Source organism: Physeter macrocephalus, chromosome 5, assembly GCF_002837175.3.
Source record: "Physeter macrocephalus isolate SW-GA chromosome 5, ASM283717v5, whole genome shotgun sequence".
NCBI classification, from domain to species: Eukaryota; Metazoa; Chordata; class Mammalia; order Artiodactyla; family Physeteridae; genus Physeter; species Physeter macrocephalus.
This window is the reverse complement of record NC_041218.1, coordinates 90555880-90583242: the sequence shown is the minus strand read 5'-3', so window position 1 is coordinate 90583242 and position 27363 is coordinate 90555880. Positions and strand designations below refer to the sequence as shown.

The 27363-nt window shown below is 44.0% G+C and overlaps 1 protein-coding gene and 1 long non-coding RNA gene across 3 annotated transcripts in view; one reads left to right on the top strand and one right to left on the bottom strand.

The window, feature by feature from the left end:
* The window catches only part of LHFPL3 (LHFPL tetraspan subfamily member 3), a 583489-nt gene that overhangs the window by 98705 nt on the left and 457421 nt on the right, over positions 1-27363 (bottom strand). The window lies entirely within an intron of this gene.
* Positions 8667-24258, top strand: LOC114486342 (uncharacterized). The gene is made up of 3 exons (XR_003679948.2): positions 8667-8810; positions 12317-12487; positions 22697-24258. It is a non-coding gene; the product is annotated as an uncharacterized lncRNA (long non-coding RNA).

Genomic DNA, 27363 nt, shown 5'->3' with positions numbered 1-27363 from the left:
GTGGAGCAGTACTCCAACTCTGTCAGCTGTACATACTATCAAAGAGCTGCCAGCTTTGTGATTTAATGACTTTCCTAAGTCCTAAATTGGGGCTGCACTCCTGAAGCCTCAGCAATCTGATTTAAGGCTGTCATTGAAACATCCCATCGCATCCCATACATGGGCTGGAGGGTGACAGTAGAGCCCATTTCTATGGCACTTGCCACAGCAAAAGGCAGAAGTCCCAGTGCTCAGTGAGCAGGGATGAGCTTTTTAGATCCAGATTTTAATGGGCATATTTTAGGTGAATTCTAATAGGCATGAAGTTAACAAAGTTTGTATGTGTCTCCCAGCCTAGCTCATATACCACCATAAATATAAGAAGCTGTGCCAAGATAACTCACTTCGAGTAGTTTTGGAGAAGTCAGGGACGAGGCAAAGCCGTGAGTAATCTAAGAAAGAGAAATATTCTAGGAGCTGTGTGGGGGTAGAGGGCCTGGTGTGACTGGTGAATGGACACGGGCAGTCTGAATTGGCCCTTTTCTGAGTTATTAAGACTTTCTAAAACCATACCATTGAAGACCTGGACCTCTTATATTTACTGTCTTTGTATCTAACAGGGGTGATTCCAGAGAGATTTCTGGAAGATTCTAGGAAAATATTCTGAGACTGACCGTTGCTTTGGGGAATAAAGAGGCAGCATGTGTCTGCTTATTTCCCCCCTCCTATTCCTTTTCTTTAGCTCATTTTATTGAGTCATGCAGGGCTTTCACTAATACAGTTGAGGCTTACAAACTGTTAGAAGAATCGTTGTCTTAATGAACATCATTTAAAGGAGAGAGGAAGAAAGAAAGGAGACTAGGGATGAGGAGAGAGAACAGAAGGCTGTTATCTAGCCAGCTTGGCTTCCTCTCATCCAGAAGGCTGACTTTCCGGCAGTGGGAAGGAGGATGGGTCAAATTATGGTAATTAGGATCTTACGTGGCAGCTCAGGATGTGCATTTCATTGTTTCCCTTCATGTTTGCTACAGGACAAATAACACACTTCTAAGTTTGTACCAAAGGATTATTCTTGGGACTCAGAAGAGGGACGGCCATCAGAGAGTATGTCTGGCCTGGTTTTCTTTTCTTTTCTTTTTTTTTTTTTTTAATTTATTTTTAATTTTATTTTATTTTTGGCTGCATTGGGTCTTCGTTGCTCAGAGAGCATGTCTGGCCTGGTTTTCTTTTCTTTTTTTTTTTTTTAATTTATTTTTAATTTTATTTTATTTTTGGCTGCATTGGGTCTTCGTTGCTACACACAGGCTTTCTCTAGTTGCGGCGAGCGGGGGCTACTCTTCGTTGGGGTGCGCAGGCTCCTCGTTGTGGTGGCTTCTCTTTTGTGGAGCATGGGCTTCTAGGCACGTGGGCTTCAGTAGTTGTGGCACGTGGGCTCAGTAGTTGTGGCTCTTGGGCTCTAGAGTGCCACAGGCTCAGTAGTTGTGGTTCATGGGCTTAGTTGCTCTGCGGCATGTGAGGTCTTCCCAGACCAGGGCTTGAACCCATGTCCCCTACATTGGCAGGTGGATTCTTAACCACTGCACCACCAGGGAAGTCCCGAAAATTTATTTCTAGAAGTAACTTCTTTTTGTTTTTCTTGTGGCACAAACTATCTACCTTGAGAAAAGTTGACACTTGATTCTTTACAGTAAATCGTTTTTGTATGCTGTGCTCCATGGCATGTGGGATCTTCCCGGACCAGGGCTCGAACCCGTGTCCCCTGCATTGGCAGGCAGATTCTTAACGACTGTGTCACCAGGGAAGCCCTGGCCTGGTTTTCAGGGAGAGAAGGCAGGTGGCTTAGTAGAATCAGGTGACCTATCTCTAGGGGACTTTAGAGACTTTAGCAAAGGATCATGAGACTTTAAGAATTTCCCTGTGGATCCAGGTGCTGACTAACTAGTTTGATTGTGCATTGGATTATCAAAATCATTTATTTTTCCTTTCTGTGTTCTACTAAACATGTTTTGCCTTCCAAGAGACTCAAGTTATAGGAAAAGCCCACAGGGAATTAGGTAGGTTTAGCTCATTTTCTTATCAAAGGGAGGTGGCAGTCATTTCTATCAATCCAGCAAACGCCCTCCAGCCCAGGCCCTGGACTTTTCCCATCCATTGTGAGGTGTGACTGGCAACTTCTCACTGATGATGGAGATTGCCAATTCTCCCTAGCTGCCAGTCACTGTACAGGTCACCTTCAAGTTCACTTCATATTAAATAAGAAAGGAAAGGAAGTGCTTGAAACACCAAACTGCAGGATTGGTTGGAAGTTCCTATAGTATATTTTAACAGAATCACATTTTCCAGCAGCTACTTTTGAGAAGAAACTATTAGAGAAACATTGGTTCTTGGATGTAATGTGATTGCAACATCACTAGCTGTGGGATGAACATCTGCTATTAAAGTAGGGGCCCACACTGACAGCCACCTGAATTCTACATCTTTGCTATCAACACAGCCCTGTAGTTCCAATTATTATTCTACATCAATCCCCACTTGGCAAATTTACACAGCCTTCAGTTCATTGCCTCTTCTGGGAAGGCCTGTGGCAACTTTGCCCGTGTTCTGATTATTATTCGAGTCACTAATAGCAGGAGTATCAATGCTCTGCATTCATCACGTGCCAATGATGACGGCACCGAGAAGCTTCAGAACTGGGATCACTTGACCTGCCTTCTCATTTTGTAGAAGAAACTGGGGCTCAGGTGTCCTCCTCCAAATCTGTTGTCTATTTAGAGAAAAACTGGCAAGAGAATGCAAAGGCTTTTTTAATGTAAATGTCTCATTGAAGTCTAATGTGTATTGTACTTCTGTAGTATGTAGAGAAAAGTATGCATATCATATGCATGAGCTGAGTGAATTCACAAAGTGGGAACACCTAGCCAGACAGCACCCAGCTCAAGAAACAGAATCAGTACCTTTATGCTCCCTTCCCAACCGTATTGTGCCCCCCTAAGGGTGACCTCATCTTGACTTCTAATACCCTAGACCAGTTTTGCCTGCATCCAGACTTTATACTAAGATCCCAAAGTCTTTAACTCACTGCTCCTTCTACCGCCACCATAGTTTAGTTGGGAGAGAGATATCTTCTACAGGGGATGACATAAAAGTTGAGCACTTTCAAAAACAATGCTGGAAGGAGAGTCCAACTTTATTCTGAAGTCAGATTACCATCATATTCAAGTTGGCAGCTCTATAATCTTTCACAGTTAGGGACAAGGCCACTTTATTGGAGCCAAGTTGCTAAAAAACCAAGACAAGCCAAAACCAGCTCCTGCCCGATCAGTTCTGAGGGCAGGGCCACCTAGTTGCTTACTGGCCACTCTGATGACAGTTATAATTCTATAAGTGTGAGTTCTAATCATTCTTTAGAAAAATTTATTACCTTTCTGTGGTGGCTACTGATTTTCACCCGGACATATTACTCTCCTTGACAATACTGCTTTTTCATCACTGACGTCTTAGTAGATCCAGAGACAGAAATATCACTGGAGTATGTTTTCAGTTTCCTCATAATGAACAGCCAACTTTCTATGTCTCATTTCCTAGAATGCAATGTTAGTCTTTCTGTTTGTTTGTTTTCATTTTGAATTAAACACTTAGTTTCTATGACAGACATTTCCCATCATTCGTCTGTTTTCTCCCCTTTCTCCAGGAGGTAATGTAAATCTACATGCTTCATTTACCATCCAGTTGTGCAGCTGACTGCATCTTATAAATGTGAGCAAATAGCAGGATCTGATACAGACTAATGGTCAGCTCACAGAATATCCATGAGTTGTTGCATCTTTTGGTCACACATCCCTCTTTGCACAGATACTTTTTCCAAAGCAGTTTTTTATGTACTCAGATATAAGTGGCTACAGCATTGGGTCTACCAGCTGTCCAAACTCTTTCAGCAAATCTGCGAATCATCTTATTTTTCCACTCTACAAGTTACTGAATATGGGAAAAACAGAATAGATCCTCCTTGTCTGGTAAATGAAGGAGGTAAAGTTACAGTAGTAGAAACAAGGTACAGGAACAAAGTGCTTGGCTTTGCTCTCCAGAGGGCATTTTATACAGTCTGTGCCTTCTTCCCCAGAGGCAGCAGGATTCTTTTGACATTTGAGTCTTGAAGAACTCTAAGAGACAATAGTGAAAAAGCTATTTAGTCATGGATAGAACCATGTCAAAGTGAACTGAAATAAGTAGCTGTGACGGAGGTGATTAACTCATATGTAACAGAGTTTGGACTCACAGAGAATTCTAGTAGTTTTTGATTTCAAATGGGAGAGAGACATGTTATGGTTTCCAGGAAAGAAGGTAGCCATAGAGAGATCTTCTCTCAGATTAAAAAAAATTTACAGGCTGCCAGCCTTTAGCTAATAAGGGGTCTGGAGGCATACACTTCTATCTATTCTCCTTCCCAAGATGTCTACCCAGTGTCTCCCTATCCGTTGGATGGTTGTAGGCCATCCTGCATTTGTGGGATGAGGGAACGGGGAGAATGGAAGTAGGAAACAGGGCAGGAATGATACTGATGGGGAAATGCTCTATCTCTGACTTTGAATGGGAATGTGATGTTTTCCTTCCAACAGCAGTACGGAAACTTTGTTATTTTGAACTTCTTAAAGATCCAGTAACTTTCTACAATCTACTGAGAGACTGGGAGTAGGCAAGCTCTCCCAGACAAGCTCTCAGGTTCCTGAGAGCACAGTATCTTGAGAAAGGAAAGTCTGAAAATATCCTGTAGCTACTACTAAAGACTCTTAAAAGTTGGCTGTCAGATAAGGTTGTCCTAGTTTGATAGGCCAGGTGAATCAGATATAGTTGCCTTGGAATCCAAGAATATCAAGTCCCTGCACTCCTGGGGGAATATTATTTATAATCAGGCAGGAAATACATCCCTTAAGATCCCTGAAAGTCAGAATCTATCTCCATCTTCTTTGATTGTCAGAAGTGGCAGCTGCCCAAAGCAGTTGAGCTTCCCAAGGGTGGCAAGGCAACCAGCAGTTCCGGCCATGCCTCCAAAGACGCAGGCAGGTGGGCAGACCCTTAAACTGTAGGGATCTCATAGTTGGAAGCTAAAAATATCAAGGAACCTGTGATGTAAGGCTGCCAGAAACCCTTTCTCTCTACTTAACTCCATGATTAATTAAACTCTTTTAAATTATGCCAGAATTAGCCCTGTCCATAGAAATGTTGCCCACAGGCTCAATGCCCAGCCTTTTGAAATTTCCTTTGTACTTTCATGTTTGTTTTGTGAGCAATGAGAAAGTTTCCCTGACGCCAAGGAAGTCTAATGACACCCTCCCCCCATTTTCAGGTCAGATCACAATGGTGATAACTTGGTTACTGGAGAGGAAACAGCTCAGAGAAACGGTTCCAATTACACCAACAGGAAGCATGAACAAAAAGAGAGCAGGTTATGGCAATAATAACAGAATGTCAATCAGAAAAACAATGGTAAAGCCTTAAATTTGTGGAAGATCTAGAAAGTTCAAGATGTTCTATCTGCATTTTTATGTCAACGATGTATAGAAAGACCAATGACTTGGTAATTAAACGTACATGTTTTAGTGTTTTATTGATATGAATTGCTTTTGATTATCCTGTCTTTTTTGATCCTTATTTGAACCTGGGAGATAGAAAGGCATGTAATATAGTAATTTTGTATACAAGGACAATGAGGCTCAAAAACGTCATGTGACTTGTCCAAAGTCACGAATGACTTTGAATCTGGTCACCTAGCAGTTGGTCAGATATGAATTTCAATGCACTAGAATGTCCTGTTTAATGTATTTCAGGAGAGTGAATTCTAGAATATGGGCTTGGCATCCTAACATAAATCAAATAATTACTAAGATTACTACAGCCTGTTTTAGGCACCACGGGCTTCAAAAGGAAAATAGAATGTGATGCTGCCCACAGGTGATTTACAACCTGGCTGGGGAGAGTGGCCCTGAAATAAGGGATAAACAAGACACTGCAAAACTGGACGGTACCAAAACAGCAAGAAAATTCCAGAAAGGAGACATAAATATGGCCAGGCAATGCTGGAAGGTTTTCATATAGGAGGCTGTAGCAAAGTAGGCTCTGCCTATGGGGAGACCAGTGGGATGTGTGACTCTGACCCAGGGAGCAAAAAGGCAACTTGAGGAACATCTTGATTTTAGTTATGTACAAGAAGATTTTGAAATTTGTGGAGAGAATTGCCTTGGAGGGGTGAATAGGTAAGGCTATGAGGATTCAAATCATTTAAAGCTTCAGGATAAATTTCAACACTTGGAATTGCATTTGGAAGCCACCAGGGGGCCAGGCTGGAGCACAGAGCCCTGGTTAACACAAAAGGTCCTCTGGTTTACACGACTCAGCAAAGTGCCATCACCAGCTTTCTTCTTGTCTTGCAAGGCAGTTTTGAACAAAAAAATTAGCAGGATAAATCAGGAAATTCAGAAACCCAGAGACACACTTGCTTGGCTGGCAAATCTACAATATATAATGTAAATTCAGTGCCGTCATTATATAGCAGAGAAGAAAAGAGCTCCTAGAAACAGTTAGGGCCTACAGTCAGTCTGAATGTTGACAAAGAGTCCTGTCCAAGGCTTCACTCCTCCACTGAGATGTATCTGGAGAGGAATTCTCTCAAAAAGCATCTAAGTCAGCCACAGCCACAGCCACCTGAACCCGGGGCTGGTAAGAGTCAATGTTGAAGACTGATAGTGGAAGGAAAATCATAGTTTATGAATAGATGGCTATATTAGGTAATTTTTCTCTGTTTTTCTACTACTCATTAAGTTGTCCAAACCCATTTTAAGGTGCATATGGATTTAGCAGAAAATGGTGGGAAAGGAGTGACTGACGCCTGAAAATAGGAGCCAAAGTTTCTTATTCCTAGCAGGTTGGGCAGTAGGACGGGAAGGCAGAATTTATGTTTTTATATTAATTTTGTTTCCTTCATGGTGGCTTCCAACGCAGATAGTGGAAGGTTGGTTGGAACATGGGAAACCCCAGAAACCCAACCCATTTAAAGATGGCCCCTTAGCATTCCTCTCAACTCTGGGAGTCTTGGAGTTTAGAGTCCTTAAAATTCACTTATTCCCTGACCTGTGTCCCCAGGACTGAGTTAGGTTCTCTCCATGTATTCACCAAGAACACTATGTTCTTATTGGCTATAGTGTGAGAACGTGGTGTGTGAGTGTGTGTGAGTGTGTGTGTGTGAGAGAGAGAGAGAGTAAGGGGTGGGGGGGCGGATTAAATGGTGCAGGATGGTTACTGGCCTTCCACGGTAGTTCTGGAATGGAAGCTGTCATGAGCATTTGATGGGCTGTGAATTCCATTCTTCACTCAGTCCTTCTCAGTCCCCTGTGCTTTGCATACTGTGAGCAACTTGGCCTGTCATGTGTTTTGGAGTTTAAAGATATATTTTTTTAAAGCATAGTCTATACATACAAGAATGGTGTGCAACAAGCAGCAACGGCTTCCCACACCAGCAGAAAGCAAAGTTGGATACGTTGGACTTAGAGACACGCAGTGCTTCCCTAAAAGGGTTTTACAGGGTAATTCTGGCTATAACTTTTGCCCTGCCGCTCACTTTCACCACAACTCCCGTGTACATGCAGTCTTGCTCAAGAATGAGAGAGAGAATGGATGAAGGTGAAGAGAAAGACGGAGGAAGTGGGCAGTATGATTTGGACGCCTCTTTCGCCAACACCTCAGGAAAATTCCTCCTTGCCCACGAATGCTCACATCTCCACACGCTGTTGATGCAGCATCTTTTCCTCAGGCTTCAGCAATTCTCACAGCTTTCACGTGAGGAAGGCAGAGAGAAGACAGTCTTCGCCTCATTAGAAAAGCAAGAAAGTCACCGTACAGGCTGGCCTTAGTCTGTGAGAAAGAATTAGACTTAGAACTCCAGACCCAGTTTATCTCCTCACACATATAATTCAAGCACAAAATAGAGCACTATGTGCTTTCTCAAAAGTGCAAGAGCAAAGCAACAGAACAAGGTTTTTATAGTCCCACTGGATGAAGCCCCACAGCATACTGAAGAGATCGAGTGTGAAATGATGCCTGAAGACCATGAGCTGAGTTAACGGAGGAGTCAGTCTGAGAGGCAGCAGCTGACAGGATTCGGGACGGAGCATCGCGGATGCCTTCTGGAGAACACAGTCTTGAATAGTTCATTCATATCTCTTGATACACGTACGCCAAGCTCCCTAGTAGTTAGGCTGTGGGTGATTCTATTCTGCTTCTTAGACTGTAAATTAGTTGACCTACATCATGTATCAGAGATTCTAAAAACAGAACCAGTAAATCTGCTGGGAAGACTCTTCATCAAGGAATTACATTTTCTCCCACATGTAAACAGAAATGGTTTCTACTCTTCCTGCGGAACTATACACAATTTATAAAAAGCCTCACTAGGGATAGGTTGCAACTGCCCAGGGTTTAAAAATTCAATGAAAAGAATGCAAGGAAGATAACCAACCCAAATCTATTATTCTCATGCTTTTTATTGTTTTAGGACACGTGATTATCCTGGGAATGAGCTAACATTAATTTTTGGCTTCACAGCTGCTGTGTCCCAACAAGTCACCCAGATTATACTGAAAGGAATTGCAAGACTCTCCTGTACTCAAAGGGCAGAGAGCATACACTGAGTAACGCAAGGCTTCAGCGATGATGTTAAGAGTGTTTCTGAGCGTTTCCAGATGCAACTGTGAGAACAAGCCCATTTTAGAAGTGGAAGAGTATCTGCCACAATGCCCGGCAATGAAAACATTTACAAGACAACAAAACAAAGCATAAAGGTAAGTGGCTTGAAAGAGCAAAGATCTACCTTAATAATCACAGATTGCAGTGAGGCCAAGTCATACATGGGGTAAGAGAATTTTCCAGAACTATCTTTATCTTATTGGTTCTGAACGATGCTGGCCTTTTAGAGTAAGTCACATTGTTTCTTTAAAAGTTATTTTTCTAGTAATACAAATGCATTCATATGATCTGGGTAATTAAACTTAATTGTGTAATTAGAACAAATGAGCAGAATTAGATTGCACTAACCACATGTAACAACACTATTAGGTATACAAATCTTTCCTTCAAGTTTTATACGGAACATACAAACACACACGGTAGTTTTACCCAGGATCATGAACATTCATCTTGTCATTCAGGATGGCACTATTATTTCAATGCCTCTTACTCCCCTGCCTAAAAGAAATTGTATAGTGGTACTCAGCCGTTAATGAGGTCTGTTAGAGAGAACACATGCTTAAGTAGCAGAATGAGAAAGTTGATTCTATGGTAATAATAATAGCTGCCATTATGTCATGTATTGGGTTAACCACTTTACATATCATCTCATCCAAAATTTGACAACTCTATGGGGAAGGTATTCTTAACCTTATTTGTCAGATGAGGAGTTTGAGCAAATAGCAACCCAGCTACAGAAAATTTCAAAGCTTGGCTCCTAACCATTATGCTACTTTGACATGATAATATTGATTATTTTAATTCTAAATATGGCTACTCAAAGTCTCCATTCCCTGCTCCTACATCTTTCCTTGTGGACTGCTGAACTTTGTATAAACATTTCAGTCTGTAACCAGTACCTAAGCTGGTTGGACCACTGGGCTCGGGGCAGGGGGGGTTTTTAAGACACAATTGTTTACATCACAGCCATATTGCTCGTTGGTTAAGTGTTCACTTAATACCCAGGAAGCATGAGTTTTTTCCAGGAAGAGAAATTGGGGGTGGAGGAGAGTATGTCCACACAGAAAGACATAGACATGGAGTTAAGAGATGGGGCCTGGTGGGCTAGGGGAAGTGTGTCTGCGATGTAAGGGATTTGGGGTCAGGGAGGAAAAAATGACAGACCAGGTGGGGGCCAGAACACAGGTGCACAATTGGTCCAACCAACGCTTGTGAACTAACTCTGTGGGAGATAGGAGACCATGGAAGTGCTCATGGGGTTAAAACTTAAGCAACATCGCTACATAATGAGATACGCCCTTTAGAAAGAAAAATCTGGCACTGGTATGGGAAATGAACTTCTTGGAAGAGCAAATGGAGACAAGGAGGAAGCTACTGCCATAGTCCAGCTGTGAGATGATGAGGCCCTGGGGAATGACAGAAGTGGCCAGATTCTCAAGACGTCTCTAGTTTAAGATCAACAGGGCTTGGATAATCAGTGAAAGCAGGTTGGAAAAATCCAGACAATATTAACCAAGATCACAAGGAGGAGCTTCTTTATTTCCTTGGGAGAAGTTAAAAAAAAAATGAAAATCTGGATATGTTGAATTTGCCAGACCTATGAGACAGTCAGCTGGAGGTGTCCACTGAGTACATGGAGCCTGGACTTGGGTAGAGGCTAGAGCTCGAGATGCTCACTGACTTAATAGATATTGACTGAGTGCCTGCTTCAGCTCCAGGCCCTCTTTTAGAGACTTGGGAGAGCAGTGAACAGTCGTCATCATGTCAGGGTCTGGTGAGGCTGTAGGGGTGGCTGAAATCCTGGGAGTGAGAGACAAGGAGAGAGGAAGGCCAAAGACGGAATCCTGAGGAAACTCGACAACCGGAGGGCAGGTGGGAGAGGAGGAGGGGGCAGCAAAGGGGGCTGAGAGGGAGTGGTGACAAGGGCAGGAGCACACAGCATTAGCTGCAACAACGGGAGGGAATCAGGTCTGCTTTGTTTTTTAAGTTAAAAAATGTTTAATGCGGTTAAAAAAACACATAACCTAAAATTTATCATCTTACCCACTTTTAAGTGTACAGCTCCAGGTGTTAAGTATATTCACATTGTTATACAAAGGATTTCCAGAACTTTTTCACCTTGTAAAACCGAAACTCTATGCCCATTAAACAATTACCCATTTCCCTCTCCCCCAGCCACTGGTAACGAACATTCTGCTCTCTGCTGCTATGAATTTGACTACTTTAGACTCCTGATGTAAATGGGATTGTACAGTATTTACCTTTTTGTGGCTGGTTATTTTCTTAGCATAATGTTCTCCAGGCACATCCATGTCATAGCATGTGACAGGATTTCCTTCCTTTTCAAGGCTGAATAATATTCCATTGTATGTATATACCATCTCTTATTTATCCATTTATCTGTCGATGGACGTTTGGATTGCTTCCACCACTTGGCTATTGTGAACAATGTTGCTACGACACAGATGTGCAAATACCTCTTGGAGACCCTGCTTTCAGTTCTTTTGGATATATACCCAGAGTAGGGTTGCTGGATCATACGGTAGTTCTAGTTTTAATTTTTTGAGGAGCCACCATACTGTTTTCTATAGTCTACTTGGTTTTTGATATCCCTGTCTAATTCTCATTGGGAAGAATAGAAAAGAGAGCTATTTTGCATATTAGCTGTGTGTTGAGGAGCATATGTGCATTATCTTATGTAATCCTCAAAACAATGTTGTGAAGAGGTATTATTACCGTATTTTGCAGGAGATACAGAAGCGATAAGTAGTCCATAGAGCTGGTTAAGACTTGGGACTTGACTTTGGGTCACTCCTGATTTTCAGACGTAGCCATTTTGCCATTTTATTTCTAAAGAGAGGGCTCATTTTCTCAAGCTCCCTAGTGATTCATGAACTATTTTTCATAATTTGGAGAGTATGTTGTGAATCACAAGGTTACACTGAAAAGGATCAAGAGTCAGTAATTATACTGCCACTCTTTGATAATTTGGGCCCCAGATTCTTAAATAGTCATATCTTTCTATGCAGAAAATAGAAGCAGTTCATTCTAGGTATCACCAACAGCACTCCAGGTTAGTACTGTGCTGAGCCTCTCATTTCTAGCTTGGTTGTCTGCATTGTAAACGGTTGCAGTTATTGTGCAGAATTAATGAATAGTTTGCAAACTAGCATCACTTCTGTGAAAGTTGATGGACATGTTAATTACACCTTATTTAGATTTCACAGTTGCATGACCCAGATTCTTCTTTTCTGCCAAATTTCCAAAGATTCACTGGCATTTTAGAAACTCCAGTAAACACAGTTAGTGTATTAAAATGCAAGCAATGGAGGAACTGGCCACGCAGAGACAGGAAGATGATGAGCTTGGTTTATCTGATTTCAGGGCTAGAGTCAGGTAGTCTATTTTCAGGATTTTAAGTTGATTCAGCAGTGCGTATCTTTCCCCTTTGGGGTTTTATTAAAGTCTTTTGTAGGCACTGTACCTACTCAGTGTCTCCTTTCTATTATGCAAGGATCAAAGCATTTACTTGAAGCTGGATCCTGGCTGCTAATTGCCAGTATCCTCAGTGCATTAACTCTCTTGTTTATGGTGTTTGTAGTCTATCCTTCTAGAAGATCGAGATGCACACTTGAGTTTGAATCCTGGCTTCACCACTTTTTATTGAGCTACTAATGTGACGGGCATTATGCAGATGCTGGGGATACACCAAGTAAACAAGTTACAATCCCTGTCTGTGGGAGCTCGGAGAGAGCCCACTGCGGCTAAGCAAGTAAGTAGACAATTACACTACCCTGTGATGGGGATATGATCAGGGGAAAGATGAGGGACTGTGGAAACACACAGAAAAGATCTCTATCCCAGGAGTTAGGTGGAGGGTTAGGTCAGGGAAAGCTGCCTGGAGGAAGTGTTGTCTAAACTAGTGTTTCTCAGATTTTAGTGTGCACCAGAATCACCTGATGGGATTGTTAAAGAGAGATTTCTTGGCCCCGTGTTTAGAATTTCTGATTCAGTAGGTCTGGGGTGGGGCCTGAGAATTCCCATTTCTAACAAGGTCCCAGTTGATGTTGATAGTGCCTGCTCTGGGACCACATTTTGAGAACCACTTCTTTAAGCCAAGATCTGAAGGACGGTGAAGACTGAAAATGTATGTGTGTATGTGGGTGTGCTTGTGTTCACCCATGGGGGGTGGAGCATGGGGAGTGCTGGGTAGAAGTATTACAGAGGCTTGGAGATGAAAGAAGGCGTGACACGCTTGGGGACATCCATGCTGTAGAGAGTAGAATATAAGAAGTGGTGAGAGGTAGAGGTGTCAGCAGTGACACGTTGCAGAGGACCTAGTTGGCCATGCTAAGGAGTCTGGGCTTCCCCCTCAAGGCAATAGGAAGCTGCTAAAGTGGTTTAGCCAGCAGAGTGTTGTGATGTGATATGCATTATAGAATGATATGCATTATAGAAGGCTGCTCTGGCTTCACTGTGGGTAACGGGATGGAAGGGGCAACATGGGAGCAGGGAGACAAGTCAGGAAGGCATTAGTAATCCAGGAGAGAGATGATGGTGGCTGTGCAGAGACTGTGGGGGTTTGTTTTTTGGGGTTTTTTTGCTGTGGAGAAGGTTGTGGTGGATTGAAGATGACCACAAATACTTGTATCCCTCTTCCAACTGAGGTGGGGGGTCTGTGTCTTCTTCCCTTGAGTCTGTGTGGGCTTATGACTAGTTGACCAATAAAATAAGGCAGAAGGAATGCTGTGCCAGGTTCCAGGCTCAGGCTCTCAGAGACTGGCACCTTCTTCTCCTACCTCTTGGAGCACTTGTTCCTGGATCCCTGACCTGCCTTGTGAGATGACTAGACAGCTTGGCTGGAGAGGCCACGGGGAAAAGTCCTGAGACTACATGGAGCAGGAGAGGGTCCCAGCTTTCTGGTGATGTCTGTCAAAGGGCCACTCATGTGAGTGAAGACATCTTGGGATTCCAGCCCAGCCCAGCCACTAGCTGAATATTATCGAGTGACCCCAGTCGATGCCATGCGGAACAGAAGAATTGCCCTGCAGAGCCCTGCCTGAATTTCTGACCCACAATGTTATGAACATAATGGAATGGTTGTTGCTTTGAGCCACTAAGTTTTGGGATAGCTTGCTTAGCAATGATAGATAATTGGAACAGTTTCAGTAATTTTTAAATTAATTAATTAATTTATTTATTTATTGGCTGCATTGGGTCTTCGTTGCTGTGTGCGGGCTTTCTCTAGTTGCAGCAAGCGGGGGCTACTCTTTGTTGTGGTTCGTGGGCTTCTCACTGCGATGGCTGCTCTTGTTGTGGAGCACGGGCTCTTGGCGTGCAGGCTTCAGTAGTTGTGGCACGCAGGCTCAGTAGTTGTGGCTTGTGGGCTCTAGAGCGCAGGCTCAGTAGTTGTGGTGCGTGGGCTTAGTTGCTCCACGGCATGTGCGATCTTCCCGGACCAGGGCTCGAACCTGTGTCCCCTGCACTGGCAGGAGGATTCTTAACCTCTGTGCCACCAGGGAAGCCCCCAGTTTCAATAACTGAATCACAAAGAACATCAATATTTAAGGGGCAGGCAGGGGAAGAGAGGCCCTCCCAGCAGGATAAATCGTAGGGAAGGAAGAAAACAAGGAGAGTGTGGAGTCATGGAAGCCAAAAGAAGAGAGTAGATCAAAGAGGAAGGGGTGGTTATCAGCATCAAATGCTGTTGAGAAGAAGAAAAAGATAAGGACCAAACCGTCCTTGAGATTTAACAGCACAGAGGTCTCTGGTGACACTGGTGAATATTTGTTAAGTCCAGAAGACGGTCTGCAGTGAGGAAGTGGAAGCAGAAGGTGGAAAGAGAGAAGATCCGTGGGTATGTAGGGTTGAGGAAGGTTTTTACTTTTAAGTTATCGGACTTGAATATATTCCAGGGCTGATGGGAAGAATACAAAACACAGGGAGACAGTGAGGCGAAGCACTGGGGACAGGAGGATACTGTAAGATTCTGCAGAAGCCAGAGGGGACATGTTCCACTGTACAAGCAGACGGATTTGCTTGGGATGGAAGAGGGACTCCTCTTGCACTGTGACAGGAGAGAGTGGGGAAATGATGGTACAGAGGAAGAGAAAGGTATAGATGTATGTCGGCTGTAAGGCGAGGGGATACTTTATCTGATGGTACCTATTTCTTCTGTGAGGGAGGAGACAGGCTGTGTGCTGAGACTGGTGGGGGAACAGGTGAGACGAGACTTTTAGGAGAATGGAGAAGACTGGAAATAACCACTGCGGGGGACAGGAGGGAGCCAAGCAGAGAAACAGAGAAGGATTGCATCCTGGGTAATGGTACATATTTCTGTGGATGTGTGATTTTCTTTTCCCTTTGGCACTACTTAGCAGTCCAGGTGTAAAGTCAAAGAAGGCAGACAGCTGGATTAATCTAGGGTTGGAGTCTTGGTGGACTTATTTAAAGGCATGGATTTGAGGCAAAGGATTTGAGGATGTTGGCAAAGAAAGGACTGAAGTGAGGGCACACTGATCAGAAAGCAAGCGATGACAGAGAAAGAAAGTCAGGTTTGAGGGATCAAGGTCTTGATCAGCTTGAAGGACAGAGAATGGATATCTGGTTTTGATTTTTTGGAGGCTGTAGGTAATGGCAGAGTCCAGGATCTAGAATAGCTGGCTGGAGTGGAGAGGAACCGAAGAGCATTAAGTAGAGGAAATCAAAGCACTGAGAGTCCACATGATGAGGTCTCTGTGAAGGGGGCAGGGCTTGAAGGTGGAGGAAGACCAGGGGCAGCAGCTGCTGAAGTGCTCAGAAAGTACGCAGCTCTGGGAGGTTGTAAACTACAGCGATGAGGAGGGGCTGGGAGAGAGGAGACCTGGTGACATGAATCTCAAGGAGCCTTTTTTTCCTGTTTCTTTGTTTTTAACCAGAGGGTGCCAGAATATGCCCTGGAAGCAGCACTGGAAATCAAGGAGGATACTGTCACCACCCCCTTAAAAAGCCGTGGGACAGTGAGCACATCCTCTGGCCAGGGCTGCAGAGGTGGGGCTCTCAGGGCAGGGCTGGGCTTTGGTTGAGGCAAGGAGATGGGGAGGAGGTTGAGGCAGTCGTTGCTGTTGCTGCTGCTGGTTTTGCCACAGAACAGGGGTGCCGGGCACTTGCTAACAGTGGGAGTGGAACCACTGCTTGGGCCCCTGCTATGGCTCTGTCCCTTCCAGGGAGTCTTGGTTCCCATGAAGGAAAGTGGGCTTCTGCACCAGCACTCGCTCAGGAGGAGGAAGTGGCCACCAGTGTGTGGGGTGGGGTCCTGTCCTGTCCTTGTACATGTGGGATCTCTCTGCCCAAGGATGAGGCCACACCTATAGAGATGTGCACAGGAGGAGGGGCCCCTGGGCCCTAGAAAACCTTAAAATTCCTTTGCTTATAGGCAAGATTATAAGCTATGAAATAGATTAAAGATTACTTAAAAAAAAACCAAATTTATACTCCTTTGAAGAGTTCCACTTAGGGGTTTCAGTCATGAAGCTGTGCGGCAGGGATGGCTTCTTAGAGACCAAACACAGTTATAGTAAGAAGCCTACGGACTGTTGTCAAGTCAGACTTGCTGCATGTGGCTATTGAGTTTGCTCAGAATCCATGTTCAGGGAGAAGTGAAGAAAGGAAGGAAATGAAAACTAGAGATCAAGAGTTCTAGACTATAATCTGTTAAACTATATTTTAGGTACAGAAGATACAGAAAATCAACAAGCCATCCCGCTGTCCTCAAGGAGCTTCAAGTTTAGTGAGAGAGGCAGACAAGCGGACCCACGCTGATATGAGGCTCTGCTTATGTGGTGCTTACTAGGCCCTGGTGTCGCTTTCCATGTGTCACTTACTTCATCATCACAACCACCCTCCGAAGTGAGACCTATTATTATCCCCATCCTACAGAAGAAACTGTGGCACAGAGATCACGCAGTTATTAAGTGGCGGAGCGAGGCCGTGAATCTAGGGAGTCAGGCTGAAGGGTTTGTGTTCTACCACAGGAGGCCGCCTGTAATTACAGTATATGCGATAGTAGCTACAGAAGGCTCATGCATAGGGAGCAAAAGGGGGTAGGATGGGTTCCTAGAGGACACATGTGACATTTGAATTGGCCCTTGAAGAAGAAGAATAGCTCACATTTATCGAGCCAGGCCTTATGGCAAGTATCCTACCTAAAATAATTCCACTGAATTCAACTCTCCCGACATCCCTCTGAGAGGAGGCTCAGTTATCATCATTCCCATTTTAGAGAAGATGACACTGAAACACAGGATGCTTTAGCACTGGCTGCACGTGACAGAGCGTGTATCGGAGACTGGATTTTAACTGAGGCAGTATGGAGACAGAGCTGGGGCACCCAACCCACCGCACCTCAGCCCAGGAGCTCCAGGTGATGGTGGGGGGTGGGCAGGGCACCTGGGGCAGGGGGAGGGTGTCGATCAAAGTAGGAGGAGGTGCGTGAGGGAAATGCCTTGGATGCTAGCAGGCTCAGGGAGTTCCTGCAGGGTGCACATAGATGGCAGACTGGAGAGACACAGAGTGCAGGATTTTGACTCCGCTCGGGCATGAGGGTAACTGTTCCTTCCACGTGAGCACGTGGCGCTCAGGCCCCTCTTGGGTACATCTGTGGAGTGGCGAAGGCTGTGGCTGGTGCACTCCTGCCTCCCCTCTCCCTGCACCAGGAACACATCCCAAGCTCATGTGGCTCAGCCATCCTAACAGTCAACTGATCCTGGCTTAGGGAGGCAGCAGCTGATCAAGGCACTCGAGCCCGAGATGGTACGGTTGCCACCTCTGCACAAGGCCGTGGAGCCCGAGATGGTACGGTTGCCACCTCTGCACAAGGCTGTGGGAGAGTGAGCCACTCACAGTAGGGTCAGGCTGTAGATGACTCAAGGAGGTGGGGACCACCGAGAGCCCAAGGTGATGCAAATCTAAACCCCATCAATCTCCTGGTTCCAAAAGCATGTGTGAAGGATCTTGAGAGAAGTATGTGGGCTCATGCTCTCTCCAGCCATAGCACCTCTGGCTCCACCGCCCTTATAGGACCTGGTCTGCTTCCTTCTCAGTCCTCCTTCCCCAAGACAGGGCTCTAGTCCCAGGAAGCTGAGCCCAGGTTGTCGTGGAAGGAGCTTGGGTAAGCACTGTTTGGGAAAGGATCACGGATTAAATACATGCCGGATTCGTTCTAGACATCAAATCTCGCACAGGCCAACAAGCAGCTGGGGGAGAAAGCCTGCTGAAATGAGTTACTTAAATTACAAGGGATCCCCGTCCTCCCCTTTCTTTTCACTGGGAGGAACTTCTCAAGAGAATGTGATTTCTGCTGTTTCTGTTCCAACTCTGCCTCCTGGTCAGTCACTCAGACAGAGAAGGAGAGAGAACAAGTGGTTAATCTACGGCCACTGAGCCGTAGTGAAATGGTCTCCCCAGGTTTCTAGACAAGCTATTTTCTCTGATGTGCTGGCGATCAGGCACTGGGGATTTCTGGGAACACTGCCTTTGGTGTTTGGATCAGGAAAAGGGAATAAATAGCAAGGGGCAATGAGAAACCACAGACAGCAGCCAGAAGGTCTCCTCAGGAAAAGCCTCGTGGCTCCTCACTCCCATCAGACCCCGGGCCCGCAGCATTCCCTGACTCGATACCACAGCAGCAACAGAATCAGGAGCGATGGGCCACACAGGGGCGTCCGCTAACAGACTTCAGGGCTTATTAGAATGCCACTCCCTGCTAACTTCTCAAACCCTGTTTTCTGGGAGCCCCTGGAAGGAAAATATCAAGTGCTCAAGCCTGAACTCATCTCCAAACATATCAAAGAATGTGCAGAGACCCATTAAAAACCATACGTGAAACACTGTCCCTCCAAGGCAGAAAGTCATGACAAGGGAGGTGGCTTCTTTCTCGTAAGGCCACACCAGAAGTCTATGGGGCTATATTTTGTTCCCTGCATCCCTTTCCTGTGGCCCAGACAACCTGAGACTCCTAGAGGTCATGGCGCTCAGAATCAGACAGAACTGGACCCTCTGGATGATGCTGGAACATAAATAATGTCCTTTTCCAGTGAGGTGGTCTCAGGACAGAGTTCGCTAAATCGAGCATCATTTTATTTCTCAAATGGGGCTTTTTGCAGTTGAATCGGGATGAGGGGTGTTCAGCCATAAGTAGGTATTTTTGTTCCCCTTGTCGTAAAAGCCTGTCACAGCTTTTTTTTTTTTTTTTTTTTTTTTTTTGTTTGTTTACAGTGTGGGCTTTGCTGCCCTTCAGTCTGGCAGCCCAGCCACCCAATCCGATACTCACAGTTCCACATGCTGTAAATAAGAAACCAAACACAGGGGAGATACTCAATGAAAATGCAGCATCTAAATGTCAATGCAAATATTTGGGATGTTAAAACAGCCATTTCTTGTTAGATTAAGACCAAGAGATTCTCCAAATGTGGACCCAGGCCTGGCAGATTCATATCACCTATGAGCTTGTTAGACATGCACATTCTCGGGCCCTACGCCAGACCTTCGAATCAGAAACCCTGGGGCTGAGGCCCAGCGGAGTGGGAGGCTTGGAAGGTAATTCTGATGCACACGGTTAGGTGAGAACCACTGGTTTACACTGACCTGCGTAAAGAGGGAGCAGGCAGAGGGCTCTTGCGCTCGGACTAGGACAGATACAGGCTGTCTTATAGCGGGGGAGGAGGGGGAAAGAGGGCTGAACTGGCAGTAGGGGTGTAGAGACCCATAGGTAGCTAGGTAGCTTGGTAGCATGGATTTGGGGTATGAATTTTAAAAATTTGCTCTATTTGGCATTATAATCATGGCAACAGGTTAAATGTCGTATTTCCCAATACATTTTTCTTATCAGCGTGGGCATATAATTTCAATTGTAGCCTGAGTGACTCTGGACTCACAGAGATGACTTCCCTTCTAGTCTTTTGTATCTGTCATGTCCACCACGATGAAACTTCGATGTCCTTAGGAATACCTTTAGAGTTATGTCCACTGGGTTTACACACCTCTTTGGCTTTGGTCTGGCAGTAACCAGTCTACACCTTAAACTCCCGTTTGAAAATATGGACGGAGGGTATTTTCGGAATTACATTTTCCTTCTTTTCTTCTCAACAATGCATTCCAAGATTCTTATACAAATCAGATGCATTTTAGGGTACACATGGAAAATCAAGATTTAAGAACAATGCAAACATGCATTTTTTAATATTCTGATAAGCTGAGCAAAAAAGATGGGAGAGAAAGTTCAGAGAATTTAGAAGAAGAAACCCTGAAGGATAAGCGTTTTAGCCAAGAAGAAAGATTGTTAGTTGTTGGTTATATTCAGAAGATTTGCAATTTTAAAGTTAATGACTAAAGTAATAAAACTTTCCAGTTAAATTATTACAGTGGCTGGTTGCTTCAGAGCAAGCAAAAAGCCTTTGAGGCTTTATATCACATTCTTCAGTCTGGCAGGAGAGGGTATTTTAAATTCTTGCAAAACAGTTTCTTTAATCTCTAACTTTTCTCTACCTGGCCTCTAATTCTCACACACCTAGCAGGCAAATGAAAAAAATTTTTTTGTACAAAAAATGTTGGTATTTGGATACAAATGGGTAATATGAAGAGAGCTGAGGCTTCCTTGAAGATATCCTAGGTTAATAACCTATAAAAAAATCGGTAGCTGTATTTAATTGCCTAAAATGCATCATATTTTGGTTATTCTATTTTTGAGCCTTGGTGTGATGCAACCTTTGACATGTGCATTGATGATGGGACAGGACCCTTGAAATCAAACCTGCCTCAGAAAAGCCCAGCGATTTGCTGTAACTGTAACACCAGTGCTGACGCCTCAGCATTTGCCTTGCATCAAAGAGGCAGGGCAAGTGGAAATTTTACAGTAAGTTCTGCTCTAATGCATAATGATGCTAAGACTCATATATTTTGCCTCCTGAATGAAGCCTTGAAGGCAGCATGCTCCTTGTACTGCAAAGAGATCCTCAGAGCAAAACTCCATAAAAGAACACGATCAGGAAGAACTGAATATATAAAAGTCTCGAATAAAATGAACCATATCTCAATGCCCAGAATATAAGTAATCAAAGCACTCTTTGTCAATAAAGCCCAAGTTCTGGAAAAACACTGGGACCCAGTGACGGGCATTTGCTTAGAGGCTCTACTGGGGTTTAAGCACTGGAAAAGCTAAAGGCTTCGTTTGACCTCAGATTGCAAAGACCCTTTCTTTCTACACTATCTGAGTAAAGGTACAGAAGTGAACAATGAAGTGGTAGGAAGTGGGTTCTGGAGACTTACTGCCTGGGACCAAGTCCTGGCTCCACCACTTATTAGCTGAGTGACACTGGACAAGTTATCTAAAAATCTTTTGTGTCAGTTTCTTTATCTGTACAGCAGGGCTAACAGCAGTATCTAACTTAAGGTTGGGGTCGGGTAATGATGTAAAGTGCTTAGAACCATGGCCGGCACACAGCAAGCTCTCAACGAGTTCAGCTTCTACTACCAATGTTATTTTAGTTTTTATGAGTGAGGGCCCTGTAAAAAGACGAGAAGAGGATGCACTGCTTTCTTCCTTTCTTTTCTCCTTTCTTCCTGTCACCTTTATCTCTTTCCATTTCTATTTCTTTGCCACATTCCAAAGGGGTTCTTGAAGCCGAGGAGTTAACGTTGAGCATGTTTAGTGTTTTGTGTGTGGACACAGCCCTGGTCTAGAGAGGGGGGCGCTGACTTCTCTTCCTGGCTTTACCATTAACTAGCTGTGGGACTGTGGGGAAGTTTTCTTGCCTTCTGTACTAGTTTGCTAGGGTTCCCTTAACAAAGTATCACAACCTGGGTGGCTTAAGACAGCAGAAATGTCTTGCCTCACAGTTCTAGAGGCAAGAGACTAGAGGTCCAGAGCAAGGTGTCAGCAGGGTTGGTTCCTTCTGACGCTGTGAGGGGGGATTCTGCTCTAGGCCTCTCACCTGCTTCTGTGGGTTTGCTGGCCATCTTCGGTCCCCCTTGGCTTGTAGAAGCAACACTCTGCTCTCTGCCTCCCTGGTTACAGGTGTTCTCCCTGTGTGGGCGTCTGTGTCCAAATGTCCTATTTTTATAAGGAATGGATTAGGAGCCCACCCTACTCCAGTGTGACCTCATCTTAACTAATTACATCTTCAAGGACTCTATTTCCAGATCAGTTCACATTCTGAGGTACTGGAGGTTAGGACTTCATCATATGAATTTGTGATGGGGGGGGCACACAGTTCACCGCTAACACAAGGGGACACTTCTCAGAGCCTTCTGGATGTTGCTGTGCTCTGTGATTCTCTGAGAGGGGCATAAAGCATGTATGGTATTTCTCCAACTTATCTAACTGGAGAGCACTTTTGTTCGGCTGTGGAGAATCCTGACAGCCTCATGCTAATCATGACAGCCTTTTAGACAATGCTGATAGGGCCGTGACTTCCCTACCACGAATATGGACAATCAGGGCTGACCATAACCTGCCTCAGAAAGTGCTCCTCCATCTCAGGGCAGAGCCCACCTGCCACCATCTCCTCCAGCTGCACCCTGCCTGTCTGAGGCTAGCTCGCCAGGATGATGGGTGAAAGCAAGATGGCAGCCCCTCACTGCCCCGTCAGTCTCTGGGTGGGTGAGAGACCCCCCAGGGGGCCTTTCTGGCTCCGAGACAGCTGGTGTGGATAATACGGAGACTGGGCGGCTGCATTTACATTCAAGCAGCTGTGATCCCACACAAACTAGAAGGGAAAGCCCACAAGGGAGAAAATGACTTACTCATAAAATTTTAATAAATAGGTTAAAAGAAAAACCTGCCTCAGCTTCGCACTGCGTTGCTATCAGCGAGCACATCTTTCATAGCAAGCTGACATTCTTGCCGACAGCGCTGTTAACAGCACTCCGAATAAGGTAATTACCCAATAGAGTTAATGTTAGCCAAATTGCATAGTACTTGAATTAAAAATATATCTGATTGCAGGATTGAAGCCTGAGTCATGTGTCTTACCCACTGAACGTGTGGTTTGCCTGCCTCGAAAGTAGGAACCGACACGGGAAAAAGGCTGCCATTTACATTCTGGATGTGAACCCACTCTTGGAAGGAGGAGCCTCGAAGATGCTTTCTTCTCTACCTCAAGGCAGCAAGAGAATGAGATTTCTGCTTTCTCCTTTATCTCTAGTGATGTTTCTGTTCACTTTGCGGGACACAGTGTAGTTTAGCACAGTCTGCCCTTCGCCTTGAAGAGTGAGCTGAGGTGGCATCAGAATGGGAAACGGCACTGCTGTATGGGTTCCAGTGTCCTTGTAGGACTGGTGAAAGGAAAGAGTCAGAGCCGCTCTCTGAGCCCTCCTGTCTGCATGCCCTGGAATTGCAAAGCTGTGAGATAGCTCACACAAAGGCCATGAGGTTTGAGCAGAAAGAGAGCAGGACCTGGGGTCAAAAGAACTGTGTTCTAAGAGTCACTGTGTCATTAACTAATTGATTGATTTTTGACAAGTCAGTTTCCTTTTTTATGTCTCATTTTTCTCATCTGTCAAACGGAGGTAAAAAATTCACTCTATCCCTCTGGGGTGAGATAATAAAAAGAATAATAGGCATGGAAGTACCAGGAATATAAGTAGCTTTTATTAGCCTTAACTGATTGGCCAGCAGGGAAGTTGTCATTTTAGGATATTTAAAAAACAAGACAAAACAGACACTAATAAAAATAAAAAATAAAACTAAGGAACTTCCTAACAAACATAAGTCCATGCCAGATGGCTTCACTAGTGAATTCTACCAAACATTCAAAGAAGAATTAACACCAATTCTCATCAAACAATTCCAAAAACTAGAAAGGGAGGAAGCACTTCCAAACTTATTTTACAAGGTCAGTGTTACCCTGATACCACAACCAGACAAGGATGCCACAAGAAAATTATAGATGAATATCAATGATAAACACAGATGTAAAAATTCTCAACAAAATATTAGCAAACAAAATTCAACATTACATTAAAAGGATCAAACACCATGATCAGGTGGGATTTATTCCAGAGATGCAAGGATGGCTCAACATCCACAAATCAATCAATGTGATACATTAACAAAATGAAGGATAAAAATCATATGACCATCTCAATAGATGCAGAAAAGCATTTGACAAAATTCAACATGTATTTATGATTAAAAACTCTCAACAAAGTGGGTATAGACGGAACATACCTCAACATAATAAAAGTCATATATGACAAGCACATAGCTAACATCATACTCAATGGGGAAAAGGTGAAAGCTTTTCCTCTAAGATCAGGAATAAGACAAGGAGGCCCACTCTTGCCACTTTTATTCAACAAAGTATTTGAAGTCCTAGGCAGAGCAATTATACAAGAAAAAGAAATACAAGGCATCCAGATTGGAAAGGAAGTGAAACTGTCACTATTTGCATGTGACATGGTACGATATATAGAAAACCCTGAATACTCCACCAAAAAAAAAAACTGTTAGAAAAAAATAAATAAATTCAGTAAAGCTGCTAGATATAAAAACAATATGCAAAAATCTGTTGCATTTCTATACACTAATAATGAACTATCAGAAAGAGAAATTAAGAAAACAATCCCGTTTACAATTGCATCAAAAAGAATAAAATACCTAGGAATAAATTTAACAACAGAAGTGAAAGACCTATACACTGAAAACTAAAAGACATTAACAAGAGAAACAACACAAATAAATGGAAAGATAGGTGCTCATGGATTAAAAGAATTAATATTGTTGAAATGTCCATACTACACAAAGTAATCTATAGATTTGATGCAATCCCTATCAAAATTCTAATGGAATTTTTCACAGAAACAGAACAATCTTAAAATTTGTAGGAAACCACAAAAGAACACAGATAGCCAAGGCAATTTTGAGAAAGAAGAACCAAGTCAGAGACATCATGCTCCCTGATTACAAACTATGTTACCAAGCTAGAGTAATCAAAACAGTATGATATTTTTAAAATAAAAACATATGCATAGATTAATGGAACAAAATAGAGAGTCCAGAAAAAACTCACTCATATATGGTCAATTAATTTATGACAAAGGAATCAAGAATATACAATGGGGAAAGGACACTCTTTTCAATAAATGGTGTTGGGAAAACTGGATAGCTCCATGCAAAAGAATGAAATTGGATCACTATCTTACACCATACACAAAAATTAACTTAAAATGGATTAAATACTTGAATTTAAGAACTGAAACTATAAAACTGCTAGAAGAAAACAAAGGCAGGGGCTTCCCTGGTGGCGCAGTGGTTGAGAGTCTGCCTGCTGGTGCGGGGGACACAGGTTCGAGCCCTGGTATGGGAGGATCCCACATGCCGCGGAGCAACTAGGCCCGTGAGCCACAACTACTGAGCCTGCGCATCTGGAGCCTGTGCTCCAGCAACAAGAGAGGCCGTGATAGTGAGAGGCCTGTGCACCGCGATGAAGAGTGACCCCGCCTCTTGCCACAACTAGAGAAAGCCCTCACACAGAAATGAAGACCCAAAACAGCCAAAAAACAAATAAATAAACAAATGTGGGGTTTAAAAAAAAAAGATTAAAAAAAAAAGAACGGCAACTGTTTTTTTTAATTTTAATTTTTATTTTTTTGTGGTACGCGGGCCTCTCACTGCTGTGGCCTCTCCCGTTGCAGAGCACAGGCTCCGGACGTGCAGGCTCAGCGGCCATGGCTCACGGGCCCAGCCACTCCGCGGCATGTGGGATCCTCCCGGACAGGGGCACGAACCCACATCCCCTGCATCAGCAGGTGGATTCTCAACCACTGCGCCACCAGGGAAGCCCGCAACTGTTTTTTTTTTTTTAAAAAAAAGAAAGTAAGCTCCTTGACATTGGTCTTGCTGATACTTTTTTTTTGGATTTCACAACAAAAGCAAAGGCAACAAAAGTAAAAATAAGCAACTGGGACTACATCCAACTAAAAAGCTTCTGCACAGTAAAAGAAACCATTAAGAAAATGAAAAGGCAGGGTCTTTCCATTTCCTCCTCCTGCAGCGGCATCAGCAGCGCTTGGCAGTGGCAACTTGAGACTGAGCCCCGGGCAAGCCCCCACAGGGTGGTGTTCAACAGAGAGGAGGGCTCAGTGCCTGAAGGGGTGTGTGTAGGGTGGGGGCAGCCAGCTGGGACTAGCTGGTGGTCCTGGAAAACCTCCCCCACACCCACACACCCCTTTTGTGTTGTAGGCTGACCCTCCAAGAGGAGAGGCAGCGAGAGGACATGTGTGCACCAGTCCTCACAGGGAAGCAGTAGGGATAGAGCACGGCACCACCTCCTGGTTCTCCCTCCAGGGAAAGCTGGAAAACAAGAACTAGCAAGAGCTTGATAAATGCCTGGCTTTGAATTGGAGACCATTCACCTACATTTTGCTTCATTCCTGGAAATTTCACTGCAACTAAGTAAGGAAAAAAAATACCCGAAAGAAAGAAAACAAAGAACAAAATACCCCAGAATTCCTAAAGAACACCATGTGGCTGACAGGATCTTGGTGCTCTGGCCAGGTGTCAGACCTGTGCCTCTGAGGTGGGAGAGCCAAGTTCAGGACATTGGTCCACCAGAGACCTCCCAACTCCACACAATATCAAACGGTGAAAGCTCTCCCAGAGATCTCCATCTCAACGCTAAGACCCAGCTCCACTCAACAACCAGAAAGCTACAGTGCTGGGCACCCTATTCCAAAAAACTAGCCAGACAGGAACACAACCTCACCCATTAGCAGAGAGGCTGCCTAAAATTACAGAAAGGGCACAGACACCCCAAAACACACCAGTGGACACAGTCCTGCCCACTAGAAAGACAAGATCCAGCCTCATCCACCAGAAAACAGGCACTAGTCCCCTCCACCAGGGAGCCTACACAACCCACTGAACCAACCTTAGCCACTGCAGGCAGACACCAAAAACAATGGGAACTACAAACCTGCAGCCTGCAAAAAGGAGGCCCCAAACGCAGTAAGTAAAGCAAAATGAGAAGACAGAGAAACACACAGCAGATGAAGGAGCAAGGTAAAAACCCACCAGACCAAACAAATGAAGAGGAAATAGGCAGTCTACCTGAAAAAGAATTCAGAGTAATGTTAGCAAAGATGATCCAAAATCTTGGAAATAGAATGGAGAAAATACAAGAAACGTTTAGCAAGGACCTAGAAGAACTAAACAGCAAACAAACAATGATGAACAACACAATAAATGAAATTAAAAATTCTCTTGAAGAAAACAATAGCAGAATAATTGAGGCAGAAGAACGGATAAGTGACCTGGAAGATTAAATAGTGGAAATAACTACTGCAGAGCAGAATAAAGAAAACAGAATGAAAAGAATTGAGGACAGTCTTAGAGACATCTGGGACACATTAAATGCACCAACATTCAAATAACAGAGCTCCCAGAAGAAGAAGAGAAAAAAAAAGGGACTGAGAAAATATTTGAAGAGATTATAGTTGAAAACTTCCCTAACATGGGAAAGGAAATAGTCAATCAAGTCCAGGAAGTCCAGAGAGTCCCAGGCAGGATAAACCCAAGGAGAAACACAACAAAATACACAGTAATCTAACTGACAAAAATTAAAGGCAAAAATTATTAAAAGCAACAAGGGAAAAATAAGAATATACAAGGAA